This window comes from Anas platyrhynchos, chromosome 2 (genome assembly GCF_047663525.1).
Source record: "Anas platyrhynchos isolate ZD024472 breed Pekin duck chromosome 2, IASCAAS_PekinDuck_T2T, whole genome shotgun sequence".
NCBI lineage: Eukaryota > Metazoa > Chordata > Aves > Anseriformes > Anatidae > Anas > Anas platyrhynchos.
The window spans coordinates 158,148,159-158,160,173 of NC_092588.1; the positions used below are offsets into that span (position 1 = coordinate 158,148,159).

General features: G+C 38.1%; 1 long non-coding RNA gene across 4 annotated transcripts in view; it reads right to left on the reverse strand.

Moving 5' to 3' along the window:
• The window catches only part of LOC113842605 (uncharacterized), a 41,843-nt gene that overhangs the window by 17,889 nt on the left and 11,939 nt on the right, over window positions 1-12,015 (reverse strand). For 3 of the 4 annotated variants that reach the window (XR_005263648.2, XR_011807141.1, XR_011807142.1), the window contains 2 exons: window positions 2,236-4,097; window positions 1,415-1,478 (listed from right to left, as the gene is read on the reverse strand). This is a non-coding gene — a long non-coding RNA (uncharacterized lncRNA). The remainder of the gene's footprint in view (window positions 1-1,414; window positions 1,479-2,235; window positions 4,098-12,015) is intronic. The other variant, XR_005263647.2, reaches the window with a different exon arrangement.

Below are 12,015 nucleotides of genomic sequence, written 5' to 3' on the forward strand. Positions count from 1 at the left end.
CTCACCAGAGTAAATAAAATACAATTAGAAGTACACAGCTTCCAAGACTGAATGCTGCATTTTGCTGAGATAGGGAAATGCAATACCAACTGCTAGATAGAAAACAGACATGCCAGGATTTGTATCACTTCATTTTAGCTATCTAGAAATTGCATATCTACTCTAAAGCAGTCATCCAGGCTCCCTCTAGAGTCCACGATGAGAGATCAGCTTCTCTAGAGAGCAGTTCAGCACAGAGTAGGGTAGGTCTCTGTGGCGAACAAATCCCAGGTACAATACCTACAAAACTGCTTAAGACTAGATGACAGTCAGAAAATATTAAATTTAAGTGATTTAAATCCTGCCTACTACAAGAGAAGTCAGTAAAGCCCTGTAAAACAGATGTGTTACAAATATTGTGAAATCTAAGGTCAAGGAATCAATGATCTGGCCAGTCTATATTACCCAGCCTGTTGGACCTATACTTTATTCATGCAAGGGGAAAGAAATGGTGGGCACAACTACTTTCGGTACCCAAGTAGTCAATCCAAATATGACATTCAGCAATGAAACTAGAGCATTTTCTGAATGCAGACCAGTGCCCTCGTCACAAAGTGGCCCATCCCTAGAAAATTAGAAGTCATGGAGATGCCTCTAAAATAATACAGCAACAAGAGATAAACTTATTTATATAAAGAGTAGGTTAAGAGTGGCATCAGGATAGCATGCGTGCCTTAGTCAATCCAGCCAGTGAGATTCCTCTTTAAATAACGAGTCACATTTATGACATGAACACAGGTATTTCTCTCGGGTAGGCTATAGAGAATGCCATGCTAGGTATTTATAATCTACCCAGAGTCTCCAGAACTAGAAACCCTCTCTGATGAGTTTTGAGAAGATGTAGGCCTCATTGACCACTATCACGTAACAGCCTCAGCTTTGGGGAGGATGGATGATGTCCACAGGTTAACTCACTGGGTAACAAAGGACAAAATAGGCATTATGCTGGGATGTTCAACACAAATATTACAGAATAGTTGGTCTTTGCTTATTTGTTCGTTTTTAATAGGGTTTTCCAATACATAGTCATAGCTTTAAGAAACTGGGCTAAAAATTAGAGCAAATCAAAAGTGGTTTATAAAACAAAAACAGACTTCATGGGAAGTGACACATGGGATTAATTGAACTGAACATTGGTTGTCTAAAACAGAAGTTTTTCCTCTCTGCAGATGATGCAGACTACCTCAAAGGTTTCTCCAAAGAACGGTGCCTCATCCAGTCACCTTCAGGAAATGCCTGCCTCTCTCCACTGACCCTAGGGGGAGCCTAGAACACTCACTTCGACTGGACAGGCATGTAATCATAGATTACGTAACCTAATCTTCGTGTTTGAGTAGCACCACATAAGTGAATGAAGTCCAAAAAGACTACTCACCTTGTTGCCTTTAATGCTGTTAACCAACATAATGTCTTCTTTTCCACCTTCAGGAATGCTGTGGCTGTCTCAGGAGAAAGATCTGATCAGAGGCTTTTCAAAAGGTTTCCACTTGTGGTTGATTCCATGTGAAGAAATTACTCTATGCAAGGCCTATACCTTCACTTCAGATGTCTGAAGCTTTGGCTGAATCTCACCTCTAATTTCAGCTGTCTTAATATGCAAGCTGACTCTCACCTGTAATAGCTGTCCTGCAGGAAGTCTCACAGAAAGGGGTTTTCTTAGGTTTGGGGTTTAATGTCATTCAAATCCTAAACAAGGGGTTTAATATCTTGGCTATCCTTTGTGTCCTAGGAAGATAAATGCATTATCCCTTTCTGCATGCAAAGACTTGAGTAAAATGCTGCCAGACTCATTCAGCAGGCTAGTGGCAAATCTCTGCAGTATCTGACTATAACTAAAACCAATATAAAAGAGATTTATTTATGTTTTAATCCAGGTCTCTCTTATTTCAGGAAAATCTGTTACATAACACCCAAGGAAATGCATGCTACTCTGTATTCAAGTGTCCATCCCCACTATTCCTGAAAAAGTTCATTTGGGATTCACTCCCCTGGGTTGGGCAGAGACCGTCTTTCTTATTGTAGCTGGAGCATAACCAGGGCCAATTTACACTTACTCAGTGACAAAACTCTTCCCTAGTTTGCACAGCACTTTTTCTTCCCCACCCCTCACCCACTCCCAGTGTCTCATCTCACACCCACAAAGGTTTATGGTCTGGCTGAGATGTTCTGCTTGACAGCCGCAGTTCCTGTACTCACCAGCTCAAACGAGACCTTGGGGCTGCCTCCTTGGATGCACTTGTGCGTGCCAGTGGACTCTACCCTCATGAAGGCAATGAAATGCAGATTTTCAGCAAACAGCACTTGGGCAACTGTCTTAGCGAATTGCTAGACACTGATTCACCTCTTCTGGAAATGGATTAGTTCCAACCAGTTGAATATCTCCAGGCAAAGCTCAGTTAAAAATTGCTGACATCTCACAGCAATGTTGGACCAACTTTCTATTTCAAGACTTCTGCCTAAGTAGCATCCCCCCCCCCCCTCCAGCCTGCCTTCTGTTTTTTCTCTTTTTTTTTTTTTCTATTTTTTTCTTTTCCAAGGCTATTTGTTGGGAGCAAGGATCTTGATGTTTATCCTTTTTCTGAAATCATAAATTCCTTCCTTTATTAGCTCACTAGCACACTAGAAACTCTCTTGGAGTTAATGAGTATACAGTGTCTTCAACTGGAGTCTGAGCAGCAGCAGGGGATGGATAGGAAAAGAAAGGGATCAATTTCACCTAACTTTAGCCATGTAAAATTGAGTTGTCTAGTTTAAAGTAAACCTCTAGGTTCCCTCTAGAGTCATTCAAGAAAGAAGACTATATTGGCTTTCAATCCCACACAAAGATAAGCATCTGAGACATCCTAGAAATGTATTTTTAAATGGCTGAAATTAAGAAGATAAATATTGTTGTCATGTTGGACAATTACTATATTATTTACTGTACTCCAGGAAGTCTCCTACCTCTCAGCTAATGATCTGTTTCTCTCTGAGAGTTGGGCATGCAGCAATCAGCTCTCCCTTTTCCTTTTTTAGGTATTTTTCCCTCACATTTCTGGCATGGTGTTATTAGATTATTCACTATTCCCTTTTCTCTACTGCCACTGTTTGGCATAGAGGATGTTTTGTTTGTCTTCATTATTTTCTTGCCAATGCATGTGCATGACTGCATACAAATGCATGCTCATGTGCACATGAAGTCTAGAATTGTGCTTGTGGAATCTATATATGATTCAATTTATCACTTTACTTGGAAAAGGAGGAGGGGAAGAGAAGAAATCCCAGAGAAGTATGTTCAGCCTTGTGCCAGTCTTCAAAACCAACCTCAATCATTTCCATTTAAAACTTTCCACTGGAAAAAAAAAAATAAAAATCAGATGCAATGAACAAAGTAATAAATACAACGGCACAGCACATGGGGCAATGACATTGCTCTTGCACAAGAAGACTCTGATATTTGGATGTTTGTTTTCCTCTCAAACTGGAACAAAGTCAAAATATTTAAACTTCCTGGAGGGAAACATTTCAGTTTAGAAAGGTCAATTTTTGATCTCAGTACACAAGATTGACATCAACAGGAGACCGATGAAATGCATGCCTTTCATTTAACGTTACCCATTGAATCGAGCTACTGCCACATGGAAGATGTTGCTTTGGGTCTCTCTTTCTGCCATGATCCCTGTGGATGCAGTTCTTTGGCAGGGCTTCTTCCCCAGTGATGCATAGCATTTGTTGTTTTCCTTTCTTTGCTGCCCAAAATGGCCTGAGTTCAGACAATAGGATTGGGCTGCCAATACAATTCAAAATTTTTTGTGACTCCGTGTTTATATTAATGGGATACAGTACTGGCTTCTTCTGTAACTCTGATCATCTAGACCACTCTGCTACAAACAGCTGCCATCTCACTGGAGGACCAATATTCCAGTACTAGTGGGACTCAGCACTTTGAACAGAGATTACTACAATTGCAATGCCTCAAGGGACCTGCCAGGCCTCCTCTCCAGACAGGCAGGGGTCTCCCTTAAATCCAGCGTCCAATCTTCCGGCTCTGCATGGATATATCAGATAGCACAAAGTATCTACAAAAAAAGAAAAAAAATAAAATAAAACAAAACTAAATGCCTACATTTCGGAAGGTGAATCCTGCTCCTCATGTGAATGGCCATTATTTAAGATAAGAAATGAACCAGACCTGTTCTAGACAAGTAGAGAGAGAAATTGATTTAGAGGTGACAGAAAGCAATGTCTAATCTGTAATTACGCGACTCTGTTGTGGTCAAGTTCCTTTTCTCACCATGCTTCTACAGAACAGGCCATTTGTCTCTTTGTAGACTCAGATGGCCAGGGACTCCATTTGTCTCATTCCTTCTGGCAGAGCAAAACACACAAATCCTTCTTTCCTTGGCTGCTCTGGAATTAATGAGCATTTATTCATTTCTATTTATTGGAAGATAAGGTTTTAACTAGTTGGCTTACTAAGTCCTGTTTCCTGTGACACCTGCAGTTTATTTCAGTTTCTACTTCAATTCTTTCACCTACTTTCTGATACATGAATTAATTGCATCCTGAAAAAGTGAAATGAGAAGATCTTACACTGCTTAGATCACTAGATCCAGACCAGGCACCATCTGGGATATTGTAAACAGCTTTTATTGGACTCGTTCAGCCTCCAGCCAGAGCTGGCCATCCAGACTCTTCCACAAACCCTCTCAGACATGGTAGAATATCACCTACAGGAGATCCTGCCACCACAGAGGTGCTGAAGATTAAACACTTTAAATAGCCTTCACTTCAGTGAAGCAAGAGGAACTTTAATGACTTGCTGAAGTTCTGGGATGGGAAAAAGGATGACTTCCCCATCTAAGCCCCCCAAAAAAGATAAAGAAGAAAATAAGAAAGAAATCAACCAAGTGAAAACCCTACAGAGAGAGGGGAAGACTGTAATGGAAATGTTCTGCTCTTACCTTAGTTGAACAGTTACTTCTTAATTAAATTTCACTGTAAAATCTAATTTGGCACTCGGAGGAACCAATGTATAGGTTGTATGACTGGCCACGAACAAGATTCCCTACCTGCACTCCAGCATCACTGAATCATAGAAAAAAAGATGAAAAGGGGACCTAAAGACGTCATCTGATCACACTTCTACCTTAATTTAAGATTAACCCTACCTCAGCTATTCCCGATACATTTATTTATTTTTTTCTGCATGCCATCCAAAACTGAGAATACTACTTTGACTCTAGGCAGCAGAGGATAAATTTCCACCAGCTGAGAATCTGGAATATTGTCTCCCAGTTAGGAACACAAAGAGAAAATTGGAGATGAGAGAAAAAGAATGCTCTGCCACCAGCACGCTCTCATAGCACCAGGAGTCTGATGCTTCCAATACAAGACTTCAGTCTTTTCACTGTCCTTTACATTAAGAAATAATCCAGAAAAACAAACTGCCAAAGGCATCTCTGCAAGAACTGCTTCAATTCAAAGATCTCATCTCAAAAGATAGGACTTCATTGCTTCTGACTACACCAATGTTGAAAGAGCAGGGATCCTTGACTGGGAAATTTTACTATCAAAAGAAATTTCATTTGACACTCACTTCTGCTAAACAAGCATTATTTATAACTAAGAAAAGGTTTTTAATAGAGAAGCTGGAAAATGTTCCTAAATTGAAAATACCTAAAGTCCTGGCAACAAATAAATGTTCCAAAGTCTGGTGTATTTCTTTTCTTTTCTTTCTTTTTTTTCCATTCTGCTCCCTTATTCTTATGCTTGGCTGGGTAGCATTGTTGAAATGTGCAAGAGCCAACTTCCACAATTTCCTCAAACAGCAAAGAAAAAAGAAAAAAAAAAAAGGTTTATGGGGTGTAACCATACTGTATTTTGGAGTATTTTATAGAATGTCTTTAGGAACACTGTCTGTGGAAGTATAGAGCAAGCTAAAGGGGCGTGAGGCTGGCTCCCAATACAATATGAAGCATGTTTAAGAGATATTCTACTTCACAGATCAAAGATGTAAAAAGTTTGAATGAAATACTAAAAAATAATAATTTCATGCACATTTAAAATATATATTTTTTTTTCTGTTTCTCATTAATTACTTTGTAACTTTTTTATTTCCACTAAATGGAAGTAGAAAGTTTCCACAACCTTCTTATCAAAGTCTACTTTCATCATGTCAAAATGTTCAGGAATTGTTCTGCAACCTGAGTAATTTTTAGTAAAAGCTTTTAAAAGAAATAACAAATTTTAAACCAAGAACTCTGGGAACAATAGAAAATACCAAGTAACTTTCTGACTCTGATTTGCATGATGACACTTTTGTCAGCAAAGTAATTTATTGTAAAATCTTATCTTTCTAACTGATAACTAATTACTTCTTATATTCACTAAAGGTGATGTATCATTTGATTATTTTAAGGCTTAGCTTACTATGGGCAAATGATTGGTGTTTGTTTAGAACATTTCTGACAAAATGCTTGGAATTTCTTTATTAAAAATAGCATTGTCTTTTTGAAATGGAAGAAATTGGTGCAAATGCATCAGTTTGGAGAAGGTGCTGCTGGATGGTGAGGACATTTTGTTTAGAATCAGTGACCTGAACTACTGACATAACCAATTAAGGTACCCATGAGATGTTTAGGCTCAAATCCTTATATTAAAAGAAAAAAGAAAATAAAAATAAATAAATAAATAAATAAATAAATAAAAACAAGGAAAAAAAAGGAAACAACCAACAACAACAAAAAAAAAAAAAAAAAAAAAAAAAAACACACTCTGAGCATATAGTCTTCTCTAGGCTGTCTTTTATTATGGGAAACAGGGTCTTCCTTGACTTTTACCAAGAAATGTGACTCATTTTAGGTTCTGCACACAGAAAGAAAAGCACATGCACAGACACACATACAAGTATTTCCACTGCAGCTTTACAGGGCATCTAACTCTCATGGGCATTGACTCAGAAGCTTGGCTTAATAACGTAGATGGCTGAAAAGCTCATACATTCTCTGCCTACTATTGCAACGTATTTTGCCCAGCTTTTGTGTATGAGACACTAACCAGTCCCCAGTTCAGTTTCCTTGTTTAGCAGAGTCATGAATGCTGTCAGAAGGATTCCTCGGGCACAAATGGAAAAGCTACAAATACAATAAAATCGTACCTTGGCATGGATGAGGATAGCGGATTGTTGGAGGCTGTTTGTTACTTAGAACTTACTTTTACTAACCCCAGCTTGAAACAATAGGAACAACTGAAAGACACAAAAGGCAAATAAAATAAGCCACTCTCTCATTAGCAGGAGGAAACAGCCCAGAAAGCTGTCCAGCAGATGCTTTCCAAAACACTTGTAGTCCTGAAGAGATCAAAAAGGAGTGTGCAATTTCTCTTTTGGAAATTCCTACCCAGGTGACAGGTGTGTGCATTTGCACAAAGCCAGAAAATAAATAAATAAATAAATAATCCCCTTTTTTTTCTTCAGTTAAAATATTAATGATCTAGCAACGATTTGGGAATGGTTAGATTTATTTTCACTAAAGGAGCCTAATGCATATTTTATCCATCAGATCACTCTCCTTTCCAACTAGCAGACAATAAGAGTATATCAGGTGAATGATTTCTCTACCTGTATCTCTAACTTTGAAGCCTGGGCAGATATCTGACTGAAAAAAAATATGAAGGAAACACTGCAGTAAATGCTAGGCAATCAGAAATCCAAGAGGAATGGGTCAGTTTTGGCTGGAGATATCACTTCATCAAAACTGACTATGCAGACATTTTTCTAGTTGATGGCAACCTGAAAAACTAGGTTCCTGTTCCTGGTCCACACCACCAATTCACCTGTTTCTGGGTAACCTGGCTCCCTGCTTCTTGGCACCTTCCTTGGCTGCTAATGGCAAAACAAGATACCACAAGGACCAGTTCCCTGGTTGTGAAGTGCCTCATTCAGCAGATAGCTTCAGAACAGAAGATCTGGGCATCTATTAATTTTCTGAGCACCACTACAATTCAGCAAATAACCTTTTCAAGAGTGATCATAACAAGAAAGTTTGAGTTTTACGAGAAAGAAAGAAAGAAAGAAAGAAAGAAAGAAAGAAAGAAAGAAAGAAAGAAAGAAAGAAAGAAAGAAAGAAAGAAAGAAAGAAAGAAAGAAAGAAAGAAAGAAAGAAAGAAAGAAAGAAAGAAAGAAAGAAAGAAAGAAAGAAAGAAAGAAAGAAAGAAAGAAAGAAAGAAAGAAAGAAAGAAAGAAAGAAAGAAAGGAAAGAAAGAAAGAAAGAAAGAAAGAAGAAAGGGTCATAAATTTAAACTCCAAGTAAGATTCTTCTGCCTTAAGTTGGGTGTCTAAAAGACAGATGAAAAATGCTGAGCCAGTAACCCAAGGCTATCTTTAAAGTCAGGGGAGAGAAATGGGCACCTGCAGAGCACAATGTTTTCCACCTGAAGTTCAGTGGCCAAGATGGATGAGATGAATCACCTCTGGACACTCCTCTTTATCTGCCTCAGGGTGACCGGCTCAGAGTCAGACACCCAATGCCCATCCAGTAGAGGGAAGATGAATACTGTTATTTACTAGTTTGCTTATGATGGGATCATATGAGACAGTGCCAAATGCTGTGTCAGAACCAAGACACAACACAGTCTCCTATTCCTCCCTGCTCCCATTATCCTGTCAAAACTGAAAGTACATTGGTTTGACGGGATTTCTTCTTGACAGATCCATAGGGGTTGTTTTCCATCACCACAGAAGTACTTCCAAGTGCTTATAAATTTCTAATTAATTCATTCTGGTGTCTTCCAAAGTTGAAAAACTCCATCTGCCCCTTCTCTGACCATCCTGTCTGCCTCTGCATGAAGACAGGCTGTATCCTGACTTCCTGCAGCCACCTCAGGTTTCCCTTCCCTCCCTAATAAGCTCTCACATACAGTGCAGATTGCTCCAGCTAATTTTTCAGCATTCACTGGGCCCATGGTACATATCTAATCCATTGAGCAATTGCTTTCCTGTCTCTCTTACCTTACCCTCTCCTCTACTCTAGAAAAAAAATATATATTTTTTAAAGAAAAGTATGGGCTTTTTATGCAAATCAAAGCAATTAATAATGATGATTTTATTTTTATGGATTTTCATGGTGATGGAGTAATAAGCTTATCCTAACTCATTATTTTCTTATTTCTTAAATATACTTTAAATATATATAAATATATTATAATATATATATAAACGTATATAAAAATATATCATATAATATATTATACATATAATATAAGCTTGTATATATAAATAATATATAATAATTAATAATTTTATAATTTTATAATCATATATTATGATTTATATATTATATATAGATTATTGTGTAATAATTATCTATATATAATAGATATTATAAACAATATATATAACATATAAAATCTTCTATTTTTTTTTCTTTTTTCTTTTTTTGGGGGGGTGGATGGGACCATATAATTTCTAATTCACTTTTCACTTCCAGCTTTCCCATTTGTATCCTAAAATGTTTGCATAGCTCAATTATATCCAATCATGTACCTTTGTTCTCACTTGGAGCATGTCTGGAGATGATCTAATTCCCACACAAACAAGTTTCAAAGGAGAAGAGAATATTTCAGCTACAGACACAAACTTTTTAACGCATCACAGAACTTCTTTCATTGTCTTCAAACTGCCTCGCATGATAGCTGGTGCCAGAGATTTGTAGACCTGTAAAAGAATCTAAAAGCAGCATGGCAGATTCTTCACTGTACTTAAAATGGATTTTTGCTCACGAAGTCCACATCCAGATGATTTAATGAAACAGACGAGTGCAATAATAGATTTATATTACATTGGTATTTCATGATCCTGGCAGTCATTTACTAGGTATAATAGAAAAAGGCAGACAGAAGTTCACCCATTATATTGTATTTTCTACCGCAGAAGATAAAATCAGCTGGCATTCTCCCCAGCTTAAAGATTTTGAGCTGAGGCACAGGAATTTCACTTGTCTATCTTCAGTGTCTCTTTTCTGCTGCGAATGTCCTTCTCTGAGTCCAGCATGTGGTCCTGGACAAGTCAGCTGCTAAACCTCAAAACTGAGGATGAATCCGTTCCTGTCTCCCAGTCTTAAAAATGGGCTAAATAAATAAATAATAATATAAATAAGTAAAATTAACTTCTCCTCCTGATGCCATCTTTGAAATCTCTGAAGTTTTCTTCTGGCTCTCCTGTAGGCACTTTCTGGTTTGCCTTGGTGTTTCCCTAAAACAGGCGCTACGCTCAGGTTGAGCTTGGACATGTGTCAGTCTGGTCCCAACAGCACTCAGAGCAGCTCTAATCCCCACCAAGCCCTTCGGCAAGTCCTACATGCAAGGTAATGACACTAGAAATCAGTCCTTTGCTCAAAGGGGAAATGGGAATCTATTTCACTCTGCCTGGGTCCCCAGAATTAAAATAAAATAAAATGAAATTAAAATGAAATGAAATGAAATGAAATAAAATAATAAAATAAAATAAAATAAAATAAAATAAAATAAAATAAAATAAAATAAAATAAAATAAAAAAATAAATAAAATAAAATAAAATAAAATAAAATAAAATAAAATAAAATAAAATAAAATAAAATAAATAATAAAAATGCTTCTTATTAAAATTTATTCTGATTTTACTGTGTAATTTATATTTATAAATTAGTTCTGGATAGCTGGTGGATTTCTTCAATGATTTAGTTTCCATTTACAATAAAACAGTAATATGAAGTGCTAACAAATCACAGTGAGAACATTTTACCTCCACTTCCGCAAGACTGGTATGAATTTAACTGTTTCTTCTAGTGCCTAAGAGCTGGTATTTTTATGTTATTGCTGTACCCCAGGACACTTTCTTCCAGAGTTTATGTTGCAGGACAGCAGGATAATAGCCCATAATCATGTGTTGCTTGGAATAATTGGATACTTCATTGAGTCTGCAGTGATTGACACTGAAAATACATGAGCTTTTTTTTTTTTTTTTCCCAATTTTGCTTGATGCAGGCTGGAAGCTTCAATCAGAGATGACTTTTAAAAACCCATTCATATTGATAAAGGAGAGTTTGTAAGGATTGGAATACCAGCCAAGCCTTTTCTCTGAGCGTGAAAGAAAGGGGTAAGAAAGTTCAAGAGCTGGAAACAAAAGCCACGTGAGCTGGATGCTGATATGATGTACAGAATTTTTTAGTAGCAAGCCAACCATAAGAAGCAACAGATTTTCAGACAATCAGGAGGGAAAGCCTTGTTCTGAAGGAGATGCTTTCCTGCACCCAAAGAAGGGGTGTGCAGTGCTGTGGTAATCAAGGGTGGTGCTTCAGCCTTGGATAGCAGAAGCAACCAACATAAACAGACCCCAGGGCTCTTGCGACACCTGGCACGACCATCTCCAGACAAGTATGAGATCTCCTGTCCCAAAGAGCAGGAGCCAGAATCAGATTGGTCCTTCTGACACACATGGAAAGGAAAGCCAAGAAAAGCTCCTGAGACCGTGTCTGTGATGTTGCCAAGCTGTCCTAGTTGTCCAAGCCCTGAGCTGCCAGTTAAGCAGCCAGAGGTGTCATGCAGATGCTGGGGAAGCCCCACAGGGACTGGCTGCACGTGGTCCATGAGCTGATGGAGAAGCAGCAGTACAGATGGGCAGGAGGCATGGGGAACTTGGAGCACGTCCTCGGTCACAGTTCTCCAAAGATCAGTCTTTCAGAGTGGGATGGACTTGGCCAGAGATCCCATCTGTCATCAGTGAAAATGGAAAATCACCTTCCCTTTTTCTTTTTTTTTTTTTTCCTTTTTCATTTTTTTTCTCCCCCCCCCCCCCTCTTTTTTTTTTTTTTCTTTTTTACCCTAGAAAGGCTGATCTAGATCAGATTAAATGTCCACCCCCCTAAGTGTCCTATTACTGATGGTGATAACTGATGGTGGATAACAATGACAGGGGATAGCACTGAGGGTGGATAAGGACTTATCAGGGTACTCATAAC